At 41.3% G+C, this 14564-nt stretch overlaps 1 protein-coding gene across 1 annotated transcript in view; it reads left to right on the top strand.

Annotated features, from left to right (window-relative positions):
- Positions 1-5708: 5708 nt before the first annotated feature.
- The window catches only part of LOC143815481 (arylsulfatase H-like), a 76631-nt gene continuing 67775 nt past the window's right edge, over positions 5709-14564 (top strand). Inside the window, exon 1 of the mRNA XM_077294707.1 lies at positions 5709-5842. The gene's annotated coding sequence lies outside the window, so the exon portion shown is untranslated. The remainder of the gene's footprint in view (positions 5843-14564) is intronic.

The raw sequence follows: 14564 nt of genomic DNA, 5'->3' as shown, positions 1-14564 counted from the left end.
TTTAAGGTGCTCACCCTGCACCTAAATACATTCCTTGATGGGTATAGTTTCCAAAATGGGGTCACTTGTGTGGGGTTCTACTGTCTAGGTACATCAGGGGCTCTCCAAATGGGACATGACATCCACTAATGATTCCAGGAAATGTTACATTCAAAAAGTCAAATGACCCTTCTTCCCTTCTGAGCCCTGCCGTGTGCCCAAAGAGTAGTTTTCTCCCTGATATGGGGAATCGTCATACTCAGGAGAAATTGTTCTACAAATTGTGTGGTGCAATTTCTCCTGTTACCCTTAGGAAAATGCAAAGTATGGGGCTAAAATAACATTTTTGTAAGGAAAATGTCATTTTATTATTTTCACTGCTCAACGTTATAAACTTCTGTGAAGCACCTGGGGGTTCAAGGTGTTCACCAGGCCTCTAAATACATTCCATGAGGGCTCTAGTTTCCAAAATGGGGTCACCTGTGGGGGGTTTCCACTGTTTAGGCATATCAGAGGCTCTCCAAACGTGACATTGCGTGCGGCTATTGTTCTAGCAAATTTTGCATTCAAAAAGTCAAATGGCACTCCTTCACTTCCGAGCTCTGCCATGTGCCCAAACAGTGGTTTTCTCCCTTATATGGGGTATCGGCATGATCAGAGTAAATAACTAGTGATCAGCGAATATACTCGTTACTCGAGATTTCCCTTGCATGCTCGGGTGTCCTCCGAATATTTTTTAGTGCTCGGAGATTTAGTTTTTATTGCCGCAGCTGAATGATTTACACCTGTTAGCCAGCATAAGTACATGTGGGGATTCCCTAGCAACCAGGCAACCCCCACATGTACTTATGCTGGCTAACAGATGTAAATCATTCAGCTGCGGCAATGAAAACTAAATTTCCGAGCACTAAAAAATACTCGGAGGACACCGGAGCATGCTCGGGAAATCTCGAGTAACGAGTATATTCGCTCATCACTATAAATAACACAACAATATTTGGGTTCCATTTTTTCCTGTTGTTACCCTTGTCAAAATAAAAAAATTGGATCTGAAATAAATTTTTCACGAAAAAAAGTTAAAGGTTCATTTTTTTTCCACATTCCAAAGATTCCTGTGAAGCAACTGAAGGGTTAATAAACATCTTGAATGTGGTTTTGAGCATCTTGAGGGGTGCAGTTTTTAGAATAATGTCACTTTTGTGTATCTTCTATCATATACACCCCTCAAAGTGACTTAAAATGTGATGTGGTCCCTAAAAAATGGTTTTGTAAATTTTGTTGGAAAAATGAAAAATCGCTGGTCAATTTTTAAAAAATTTTAAATTTTTCAATTTGGGTTCCAAAATTGTGCTGATGCAATTTAGACATGTTGTAAATGTTATTTATTAACTATTTTGTGTGACATATCTCTGTGATTTATGTGCATGAAAATTTAAATTTGGAAAATTGCAAAATTGACAAAATTTTTGCCAAATTTCCTTTTTTTTCAGAAATAAATGCAAGTCATACCAAAGAAATTTTACCATTATCATAAACTACAATATGTCGCAAAAGCATTCTTAGAATCACCGGGATCCATTGAAGCGTTCCATAGTTATTACCTTATAAAGTGACAATGGTCAGAATTATAAAAATTGGCCTGGTTATTAACCTGCAAACCACATTCAGGGTAAAGGGGTTAATATTGAATATCCTTGTGTCTCCACATTCCAAGTTCAATAATGTTTTTATTTTTCTATTAACAAAGCTCTATGAGGGCAATCAGAATCAGGCCACATTCAAACATTCAGTATTTGGTCAATATTCTATATCTGTGTTTGTAAGGGAAATCAAGGAGTGGGTGAAGAATACAGAAGTCTTGATAATATCTGTAAAGCGCTGTGGAATTAATGGAATTAAGTGATTAAATAAATAAAAATAACTACCGTATTTTTCGGACTATAAGATGCACTGGACTATAAGATGCACCCAGGTTTCAGAGGTGGAAAATAGGGAAAAAAATATTTGAAGCAAAAAAAATTGTGAAATATTTAATAACATACTATTATATGTGTTGTTATTATATATAATAGTATGTTATCATGTTGGAAGCTGCGGGTAGAAGATGGTGCTGCGGGACCAGTGTGGTGTCTGTAAAGTACTATAAGATGATGCTGGATGGTGAGTAAGAATGGGGGCACAGGGATTATATTTAAAGCACCACTCCAGAACTGAAAAATAACACTGGACGGCTGCTTTAAGATCCCATTGGGAGAACTATAACTCACAGCATGTCCTGCAGATCCTATGGCATGCTGTGAGTTATAGTTCACCACAGGAGTGGCAGAGTGCTTTATTGTGTGTTGTAAAGACTAACCTTGTAATTGTGGCAGCCAGCCATGCTGTGGTGAGGTGAAAAGCTGGAGCATCCCATGACTGCACACACAGAGCCCTCCCTCATAAGAGGAAGCCTGCAGATTCTAGTGGGAAGTCTGAAGGACCTGTGATGACATTAGAAGAGGGAGGCCTCTGTGCTGCCATGTGATGCTCCAGCCCGCCCTCTTCATGACATCACACATGTCCTTATGCCGCAGCATCCAGCACAGCCCAGGCAATCTTGTGTCTTCCCTGGCCCCTGCTGCTGCCCTCCTCCACCAGACAAACAGATCTCCCCAGCTGCTGCAGGAATCTAGCGCTGGGGAAACCATGTGTGTCCCTGTTTCAGTGAAGGACTATTCAATGGCTGCTCCCCGCTCACTGCTCAGCGCTGACAGGTGGGCGGGGAAGCGGCTAATGAATATTCACTGCACTTTAGTCATTGGGACCATGTGGTTTCCCCAGTGCTGGATTTCTGCAGCCAGTCAGGCAGTGGGGACATTTTTCTACCTCCTGCAAGTGGGATAACAGTGCGATCCCACTAGCCGCTGCCCCCCTCCCCACATGCTACATTCCAACCATAAGACGCACCCACACTTTCCTCACAAATTTGGAGGAAAAAAAGTGTGTCTTATGGTCGGAAAAATAAGGTAAGTAAATACTTTTCATCTGATTGTTCCAGTCTTGATTTTGTCTTTCAAATACTAATATAAAATACTGAACATGTAAACGTGGCCTAAGTCACTTGATCACTGACTCAGTTCCAGAAATGTAAAATTTTGAGTGCTTTTTCATTCATGTTCCTCTTTATTCTGCTTTGCTTGGGAGGTTTGGTTAAAAATAATGCTTGTTACTTTTTCCATTTTCTTTTTACATTGTTCATTGCTCAGTTAAAACTTACATATTTGGATATATACAAATAGACCTGAGGTTCTACCTCCCTCTGTGTAACTAATTTACTTGGCATCATTAAAAGCGTTAAATAGTCAGGATCTGATACTTTCTCCTTATTGTTTCCTGAGCCATCACCTATCTGATTCTTCAGCAGGAAATGAACAGCAAATGAAATCAAAGAGTTAATATTGTTTAATGGAAAACAATGGCAGTTTCAGGTAACTTGCATATTTTCCTCTTAAAATGACATGTAAGCAGGTCAGAACATAGATGTGGCTCTTGACCCTAAACACAGCCCCCAGCTAGATGATAGAGCGGTGACAGACACGGCAGGGTCTACTTGATACAGGTTTACTCAAAGGGTGATAAGAAGCACAGTGCTGACAGGTTCTCAATGAGAGCACAAGGTTAATAGTTAAACAATGGTGTTAGTTCAGTTCTTAATCATCAATATTGAGACATGGAGCTTGATAGTTACACACTATCTGGAATAGTCTCTCAACATACTAAGCCTACAATATTGTGGCACAGAGCTTGATGGCTATGATACCTTACAGTGGCATGGAGTTGGGAGGTATACTATTTTACAGGAGGTGTCTCTTAGGGTACAGTCACACTCTGCAACTTTCCAACGATCACGACCAGCGATACGACCTGGCCGTGATCGTTGGAAACTCGTTGTGTGGTCGCTGGAGAGCTATCACACAGACCGCTCTCCAGCGACCAGCGATGCCGAAGGCCCCGGGTAACCAGGGTAAACATCGGGTTACTAAGCGCAGGGCCGCGCTTAGTAACCCGATGTTTACCCTGGTTACCATCGTAAACGTAAAAAAAAAAAAACAGCACATACTCACATTCCGGTGTCCGTCAGGTCCCTTGCAGTCTGCTTCCCGCTCTGACTGAGTGCCGCCGTAAAGTGAAAGCAGAGCATAGCAGTGACGTCACCGCTGTGCTCTGCTCTTACTTTCCAGCCGGCAGTCAGTCAGAGCGGGAAGCAGACTGCAAGGGACCTGACGGACACCGGAATGTGAGTATGTACTGTTTTTTTTTTTTTACTTTTACGATGGTAACCAGGGTAAACATCGGGTTACTAAGCGTGGCCCTGCGCTTAGTAACCCGATGTTTACCCTGGTTACAAGCGAACGCATCGTTGGATCGGTGTCACACACACCGATCCAACGATGACAGCGGGAGATCCAGCGACGAAAGAAAGTTCCAAATGATCTGCTACGACGTACGATTCTCAGCAGGGTCCCTGATCGCTGCTGCGTGTCAGACACAGCGATATCGTATGGATATCGCTGGAACGTCACGGATCATACCGTCGTAGCGACAAAAGTGTCACTGTGAGACAGTACCCTTAGACATGAACAGCCAAAGGTTGCCACCAGCAACACACACAGCCCAATATCAATTGGGCCAATCTATAATAACTTTCACAGGAAAAGGCCATAATATGTACTGACAGATGAAGGGTGCAAAAGAATGCAGATGCACACTCCCAGTAGGATCACAATCCAGATCGCCGTCCTCCTAACTGTCTCCTGCCACAGTTACTACAATGTCTCAGACACCGGCAGCATTGCTCAGTGTTACAGGCTATATCTCCCTTTGTTGTCTCAAACCACAGCACCATTTTTCATACAAGCCACAGTTTATGCCAGGAGACCACCTATGATGAGTTATTGTGGCCTAGTCCCACTGGCAAAAATACCTTCTTCAGGGCACAGAACGTGCCCAAAAATTTAACACAAAGCTGTAAAAAATCACTTAAGGACTCTTCATGGAGTGGTCCATAACCACTCACTAATTCGAGAGCCAAGTCACAATCTGTAATTCTATTTTAGCAGACTCTGCTTTGGCAGTAATCCCAAGTAGGTTTCTTGACCACTTGACCCTTTTTGTCTGAATCTGCCCTGTTGCACCCTTTACCCAACTCCCATCTACTTAGCTTATGTGATGCCATGTTGGTCTAAGGTTTTCTGTGATCTCAACCAGCTTACATACCCACAGAACATAATATACATCAATGCTCAATATTGTGCCTATATCAAACATATACCATTTTCCTTTAATAGAAAGATTTCAAACATATAAATCATGTATGTTGGTTGGTCTGGCCAACAACACTTAAAAGAGTTGTAGTTGGGCATTTCATGTAAGATACCTGCTTATTGAAAAAGCCAGAGTTCACATTATAACAGCCACTGCCATATTAAAAAGACTCAACAGGACACAATATAACTCAAGTTGACACAGTTTGAAGATATCTTAACTTCTGCAAGAATCTGTAATTGAGTCTCTTGGCTCAAACCTCCTTACCTTTGCCTTTTCACCCACATTTCATATATGTTTGGTATGCAATGTTACATCATACTTGCACTATCAGAAAACATCAGCACAATATAGAATAGTTAAACAGTACCTGAAAAACTTGTAAAGTGAACTTTCCCTTTGACTTCTGCATTAGCTTGTCATTTGTTAACCTTTTTCATGGTAGGATAATATATATTTCAGAATGGATGACATAACATATAGCTAAGACTACAAGACTACAAGTTCTCAGTGACCAGTCAAGCAGCCAAGCATAGTAGATGAGCAGTCTACACACACTGTAAGTAATATATGGTATATAGAGTGTTAATTATTGGGTATAAAAAATGGAAATATTCTACATATTCTTATGTTCTAAAGAAAACAAAGTAATGAACAAACTGGATCAATATAATTTAAGAAATAATCAATAGTGTTTTAAAAAAAGGATTTAGGGTTTGCCAATTACTGTGATATTTAGTCTGACGATAACAAGCTCAGATATTATATATTGCCACAAGCATTAACTAGTACTTGAGCTGTAGACAATTGTTTTATTGGTGCTGCTGTATTATCAGATAATCTCAAAGAAAATAATTGAAAATATAAGTTTAGGCAATCAAATCAAACAGGTGTTTTTAGGAGCAGTATGTAACAACACTTGAGTTACGGTATGTCTTTTCAACTCGGTTCAAATTAAATTGCCTTATTTTGTCCTCTTGGGGACAGTTTTGTGTGACCCTGACATCTAAGGACAGACATATACACACAATTTAATATTTTACAGCTACATGGGGACAAAGTCAGGTGTTTGCAGACATTTTTGTTAGTGTTTATTTTGTTCACGTATTTAATGCTAAAAAACGTAATTAATATGAAATTCCACATGTTACATTTACCATGGCTAGTATAAGTCCAGATCTATTCTAGCCCTGAACTTGTTTCCAAACAGGGCCTTTATTGGCTTATTTCCTCTTAATTATAGCATTTAATCCTTTCTGGAGATCTTTCATGTAAGCTCAGTAGCTGAGCCTGTATCATTATCATCAGATAATGGCTGTGTTAGGGTATGTGTAGGAATATAGAAGCCATCATACTGAGTGGGTAGATGTGGGAGCATCATACTGACTTGGAAGCAGTGAGGTCATCATGATGAGTGGAGAGCTGTGGGGACATCACACTGAGAGAGGGGCTTTGAGGGCCATTGTAATGAGTGGAGAGCTGTGGGAAGTCATCATAATGAATGGAGGACTGTGGTGGCCATCATACTGAATAAAGGGCTTTGGGGCCATCATACCGAGCGAGGAGTTGTGGGGGCTATCATACTTCATGAGGGCCTTTGGGGGCCATCATCATGAGTGAAGGGTTGTGGGGGACATCATACTAACTGAGGGGCTTTGGGAACCATCATGCAGAGTGAAGGGTTTTGGGGCCATCAAACTGACTGGTGTCTGTGAGGGCCATCATACTGTGTGTGGGGCTGTGAGGCAGCATACTAAGTAAGGGGCTGTAGAGGCCATCATGATACTATGTATGAGGGAACTATGGTGACATCATACTGTGGGGGGAGGCACTTTAGAGGTATCATTCTTTTGAGGCATTATACTGTGTTGAGGGCACCATGAATGTGTCATACAGTATGTGTAGCAGGACTATGGTTGAAATTGTGTGTTCATTTTGGGGAAATTATCCTCTTTGTATGTGGGGGGATATTTTTGTGAGCATCATATTTTATAATGACTATGAAAGTGGTATCATGGATGACAACACTATGTGGCTTCAATAGAGGCGTAATTTTGTGTACGTTTCACAATAATTGTCCCTCTCACTGTTAAAGTTGATTAGATATGACATTGTCTGCTTCACCAAATATTTTTTGGTTGTAGATGGGGGTTCCAATTAAAACTTTAGCTATGGGGCCCCTGATTTCTATGTATACCCCTGACTGGAATGGACATTTACTCAGAAGAAGGCAACTAGTAGAGCAGGTTTAATAATGAGGGAACAATCTTGGAAGTTACACACATATTGCCAGCAGCAGCAAGACAAATATTACTTGAAAAAGTTATCAATGTCACTCCCAACTTCTCTTGACATTGTTCACAAATTAACTTAATAACAGCTAGTTACTGGGCTGAGCACACTGGCTAAGTCACAGTTTAAGGTTACTGTCCTAAACCAATGAGTTTTTAAATGTACTTACTCATAGTGCAGACTATGTTTGGCAGCCACTTGAAGAATCCAGGGTCACTTCTATGCCACTCTGATAGTAATATCTAGGGATGACAAATCACAGCAGTCATCACACCCAACTACCATTACCCCAATTGTTACCGTATTAGTGTAATGAGGTAGAGCCAGGCAAAGCACCAGAATTTGCACATCTAATGTCATGAGCCAATTTGAGGGTGGCTGTTGGCTTGTATTTTTAGGCTTGGAAGTGCCCAATAACCATAGACCTTCCCAGCCTGATAATATAAGCCTACAGCTCTCTGCTTTACCTTGTCTGGTTATCAAAAATAGTGGGGACCCCACATACTTTTCTTATTTATTTATTTATTTATTAGGTTTAAACCAGGCTAAAAACACCTATGTAAACACACAATGCCTATGATTTTTTTTGTAAACTAAGGATTAACCCCATCTAATGCAAGTCTATGGGGAAAAGGACTCGAGCATGGTGCTTGAGCACCCATGATACTCGACTGAGCAGTGGCAAGCATGCTGGCTCGTCATCACTAGTAATATCACTCTAGAGCCTAAATGCAATGGTGCTAAAGAGGCTGAAGGTCTGCATGTTGAGGGTGAGGCTAAGCAGCATGGTACCAATGCAGAAATAAATACCAATGCCTTGTGCATAATCTCTTAAACTGGCCATAAGCCTAGACATATTACATCATGCCTCCTGAAACCACTTAATGTCAAGGTTTGGGAGAGAATTGTGTCTGAAGAACCCATTAATGTATTATTATAACCAGTATAATGTACCTTAAATTAAAACTAGCCTTACAGGCTGGATAGGTCTACCATCAGAGGAATCTGATGTTGGATCTGTATAAAGGGAGTTATGGTTTGGGGAAATGTGTGATGGGTGGGTCTGTCATGGGGTCAGTATAAAGAAGATCTGGTCAGATACTATGGCTCTTATTTAGTGAGTATGGTATGTGGTTTATGCTCAAGGGGAACTTTCATTATCTGTATATTCAATGTGGTAGGCTAAGGTGCATGTGCTTTATAATTGGGTTGGGCATAAGGAAAAAATCATATGTAGCAAGATTATTGTGCTGCTATTTACACCCATTTTTAGAACATTCCTGATAGCTCCTCTCAAGATTTGGCAAGTATGCATATAGACCATCAGGCTTTCTGTGATCATAGAAAAATGGACCTACCACTCCACAAGGGACACACTGCATTTTCACTCGAGAAGAAATCCTCCTTGTGGAGACCACTCCTGTCTACTGCTGTATATACATCTCTTGCAAAATTTAAGAGACCACTGCAAAATTTTCAGTTTGTCTGATTTTTCTCTTTATAGGTACAGTGTATTTTTGAGTAAAATGTAAATTGTTCTTTTATTCTATAAACTACTGACAACATGTCTCCGAAGTTCCAAACAATAAATTTTGTATTTATTTTCTGAAAATGAGAAATGGTCAAAATAACAAAAAAATGCATTGTTGAAGACCTCAAATAATGCAAAAAAAACAACAAGTTAACAATCATTTACACATAACAATACTAATGTTTTAACTCAGGAAAAGTTCAGAAATTAATATTTTGTGGAATAACCATGATTATTAACCCCTTAATCCCATATGACGTACTATTCCGTCAAGGTGACCTGGGACTTAATTCCCAGTGACGGGATAGTACATCATACGCGATCGGTCGCGCTCACGGGGGAAGCGCGGCCGACCACGGCCGGGTGTCAGCTGACTATCGCAGCTGACATCCGGCACTATGTGCCAGGAGCGGTCACGGACCGCCCCCGGCACATTAACCCCCGCCACACTGCGATCAAACATGATCGCAGTGTTCCGGTGGTATAGGGAAGCATCGCGCAGGAAGGGGGCTCCCTGCGGGCTTCCCTGAGACCCCCGGAGCAACGCGATGTGATCGCGTTGCTCTGAGCGTCTCTTACTTTCTATCCCTGCAGGCCCCGGATCCAAAATGGCCGCGGGGCTGCATCTGGGTCCGGCAGGGATTACTTCCGGGTCCAGTGCAAACGCTGGTAAGCCTGCAGCGCTGTCAGTCAGATCGCTGATCTGACAGAGTGCTGTGCAAACTGTCAGATCAGCGATCTGTGATGTCCCCCCCTGGGACAAAGTAAAAAAAAAAAATCCACATGTGTAAAAAAAACAAAACCTAAATGACGAAAAAAAATATATTATTCCCATAAATACATTTCTTTATCTAAATAAAAAAAAAACAATAAAAGTACACATATTTAGTATTGCCACGTCTGTAACGACCCAACCTATAAAACTGTCCCACTAGTTTACCCCTTCAGTGAACACCGTAAGAAAAAAAAAAAACGAGCCAAAAAACAATGCTTTATTATCATACCAGTGAACAAAAAGTGGAATAACACGCGATCAAAAAGATGGATATAAACAACCACCGCTGAAAACGTCATCTTGTCCCGCAAAAAACAAGCTGCAAAACAGCATCTTAAGCAAAAAAATATAAAAGTTATAGTCCTCAGAATAAAGCGATGCCAAAATAATTATTTTTTCTATAAAATAGCTTTTATCGTATAAAAGCGCAAAACATAAAAAAAGATATAAATGAGATATCGCTGTAATTGTACAGACCCGACGAATAAAACTGCTTTATCAATTTTACCAAACGCTCAATGGTATAAACGCCTCCCCCAAAAGAAATTCATGAATAGCTGGTTTTTGGTCATTCTGCCTCACAAAAATCGGAATAAAAAGCGATCAAAAAAGTCATGTGCCCGAAAATGTTACCAATAAAAACTGCAACTCGTCCCGCAAAAAACAAGACCTCACATGACTCTGTGGACCAAAATATGGAAAAATTATAGGTCTCAAAATGTGGAGACGCAAAAGCTTTTTTGCTATAAAAAGCGTCTTGTAGTGTGTGACAGCTGCCAATCATAAAAATCCGATATAAAAAAAGGATATAAAAGTAAATCAAACCCCCCTTCATCAACCCTTTAGTTAGGGAAAAATAATAAAATTAAAAAAATGTATTTATTTTCATTTTCCCATTAGGATTAGGGCTAGGGTTAGGGTTAGGGCTAGGGTTAGGTTTAGGGCTAGGGTTAGGGTTAGGGTTAGGGTTAGGGCTAGGGTTAGGGTTAGGGTTAGGGTTAGGGCTAGGGTTAGGGCTAGGGTTAGGGTTAGGGCTAGGGTTAGGGCTAGGGTTAGGGCTAGGGCTAGGGTTAGGGCTAGGGTTAGTGTTAGGGTTAGGGCTAGGGTTGGAGCTAAAGTTAGGGTTAGGGTTGGGGCTAAAGTTAGGGTTAGGGTTGGGGCTAAAGTTAGGGTTAAGGTTGGGGCTAAGGTTAGGGTTTGGATTACATTTACGGTTGGGATTAGGGTTAGGGGTGTGTCAGGGTTAGGGGTGTGGTTAGGGTTACCATTGGGATTAGGGTAAGAGGTGTGTTTGGATTAGGGTATCAGGTAGAATTGGGGAGTTTCCACTGTTCAGGCACATCAGGGGCTCTCCAAACACGACATGGTGTCCGATCTCAATTCCAGCCAATTCTGCATTGAAAAAGTAAAACAGTGCTCCTTCCCTTCCAAGCTCTCCTGTGCGCCCAAACAGGGGTTTACATATGGGGTATCAGCGTACTCGGGACAAATTGGACAACAACTTTTGGGGTCCAATTTATCCTGTTACCCTTGTGAAAATACAAAACTGGGGGCTAAAAAATCATTTTTGTGAAAAAAATAATAATTTTTATTTTCACGGCTCTGCGTTATAAACTGTGGTGAAACACCTGGGGGTTCAAAGTTCTCACAACACAGCTAGATAAGTTCCTTGGGAGGTCTAGTTTCCAATATGGGGTCACTTCTTGGGGGTTTGTACTGTTTGGGTACATCAGGGGCTCTGCAAATGCAACGTGATGCCTGCAGACCAATCCATCTAAGTCTGCATTCCAAATGGCGCTCCTTCCCTTCCGAGCTCTGCCATGCACCCAAACAGCGGTTCCCCCCACAAACAGGGTATCAGCGTACTCAGGACAAATTGGACAACAACTTTTGTGGTCCAATTTCTCCTGTTACCCTTGGGAAAATACAAAACTGGGGGCTAATAAATCATTTTTGTGAAAAAAAAAAAGAATTTTTCACGGCTCTGCGTTATAAACTGTAGCGAAACACTTGGGGGTTCAAAGCTCTCAAAACACATCTAGATAAGTTCCTTAGGGGGTCTACTTTCCAAAATGGTGTCACTTGTGGGGGGTTTTAATGTTTAGGCACATCAGGGGCTCTCCAAACGTGACATGGTGTCCCATCTCAATTCCAGTCAATTTTGCATTGAAAAGTCAAACGGCGCTCCTTCCCTTCCGAGCTCTGCCATGCGCCCAAACAGTCGTTTACCCCCACATATGGGATATGAGCGTACTGAAGACAAATTGCACAACAACTTTTGGGGTCCAATTTCTTCTCTTACCCTTGGGAAAATAAAAAATTGGGGGCAAAAAGATCATTTTTGTGAAAAAATATGATTTTTTATTTTTACGGCTCTGCATTATAAACTTCTGTGAAGCACTTGTTGGGTCAAAGTGCTCACCACACATCTAGATAAGTTCCTTAGGGGGTCTACTTCCCAAAATGGTGTCACTTGTGGGGGGTTTCAATGTTTACGCACATCAGGGGCTCTCCAAACGCAACATGACGTCCCATCTCAATTCCAGTCAATTTTGCATTGAAAAGTAAAATGGCGCTCCTTTCCTTCCGAGCTCTGCCATGCACCCAAACAGTGGTTTACCCCCACATATGGGGTATCAGCGTACTCAGGACAAATTGTTCAACAACTTTTGGGGTCCGTTTTCTCCTGTTACCCTTGGTAAAATAAGACAAATTGGAGCTGAAATAAATTTTGTGTGAAAAAAAGTTAAATGTTCATTTTTATTTAAACATTCCAAAAATTCCTGTGAAACACCTGAAGGGTTAATAAACTTCTTGAATGTGGTTTTGAGCACCTTGAGGAGTGCAGTTTTTAGAATGGTGTCACACTTGGGTATTTTCTATGATATAGACCCCTCAAAATGACTTCAAATGAGATGTGGTCCCTAAATAAAAATGGTGTTGTAAAAATGAGAAATTGCTGGTCAACTTTTAACCCTTATAACTCCCTAACAAAAAAAAATTTTGGTTCCAAAATTGTGCTGATGTAAAGTAGACATGAGTATTTTGCGTGACATATCTCTGTGATTTAAGGGCATAAAAATTAAAAGTTGGAAAATTGCGAAATTTTAAAATTTTTTGCCAAATTTCCATTTTTTTCACAAACAAACGCAAGTTATATCAAATAAATTTTACCACTATCATGAAGTACAATATGTCACGAGAAAACAATGTCAGAATCGCCAAGATCCTTTCAAGCGTTCCAGAGTTATAACCTCATAAAGGGACAGTGGTCAGAATTGTAAAAATTGGCCCGGTCATTAACTTGCAAACCACCCTCGGGGCTTAAGGGGTTAATCACAGCTTTCATGCGTCTTGGCATGCTTTCCACCAGTCTTTCACACTGGTTTTGGGTGACCTTATGCCGCTCCTGGTGCAATCATTTAAGCAGCTCTTCTTTGTTTGATGGCTTGTAATTATACTTCTTCCTCTTGATTACATTCCAGAGGTTTTCAATGGGGCTGAGGTCTGGAGTTGGGGCTGGCCATTACAGGGATTTGATGTGGTGGTCCTTCATCCACACCTTGATTGACCTAGCTGTGTGGCATGGCACATTGTCCTGCTGGAAAAACAGTCCTCAGAGTTGGGGAACATTGTCTGAGCAGAAGGAATCAACTGTTTTTCCAGGATAACCTTGTATGCAGCTTGATTCATAGGTCCTTCGCAAAGATTAACCTGCCCAATTCCAGCCTTGCTGAAGCATCCACAGATCAACACCTGGTCGTCTAATGGTTAGATGGAGAGGTATACAAGCCACAGTGTCTTGTACCCACTGTGAAATTTGGTGGAGGATCGGTGATGATCTGGGGATGCTTCAGCAAGGCTGGAATTGGGCAGGTTGTTTTTTGCGAAGGACGTACGAATCAAGCCGCATACAAGGTTATACTGGAAAAACAGTTGATTCCTTCCGCTCAGGAAATGTTCCCCAACTCTGAGGACTGGACTGTTTTTTTCCAGCAGGAAAATGCGCCATGCCATACAGTTAGGTCAATTAAGGTGTGGATGAAGGACCACCTCATTAAATCCCTGTCATGGGCAGCCCAATCACCAGACCTGAACCCCATTGAAAACCTCTGTAATGTAATCAAGAGGAAGATGGCTAGTCACAAGCCATCAAACAAAAAAGAACTGCTTACATTTTTGTACCAGGAGTGGCATAAGGTCCCCCAAAAGCAGTGTGAAAGACTGGTGGAAAGCATGCCAAGACGCATGAAAGCTGTGATTAATAATCATGGTTATTCCACAAAATACTGATTTCTGAACACTTCCTTAGTTAAAACATTAGTATTATTGTTTCTAAATGATTATGAACTTGTTTTTTTTTTAGGTCTGTAAGCAATGCATTTTATTATTATTTTGACCATTTCTCATTTTCAGAAAATAAAATAAATACAAAATGTATTGCTTGGAACTTCGGAGACATGTTGTCAGTAGTTATCAGGGCCCTGGCGAGATGGGGGGGCCCATTCACACTGTCTGGGATACATTCGCTGCTTGCCAGCTATTTTTCCTGCCGCCGGCCCTTTAAATCTGCGGGCACGGTGGTTCTACAGGTGCGGACAGCAGGAGCTGGCACAAGCATCTCAGACTCAGTCAGGGCAGGCAGGCAGGCACAGAGGGGTTAAGAAAGCAGCGTGACATTGT

This window comes from Ranitomeya variabilis, chromosome 3 (genome assembly GCF_051348905.1).
Source record: "Ranitomeya variabilis isolate aRanVar5 chromosome 3, aRanVar5.hap1, whole genome shotgun sequence".
NCBI classification, from domain to species: Eukaryota; Metazoa; Chordata; class Amphibia; order Anura; family Dendrobatidae; genus Ranitomeya; species Ranitomeya variabilis.
This window is presented reverse-complemented; position numbering and strand designations above follow the sequence as displayed.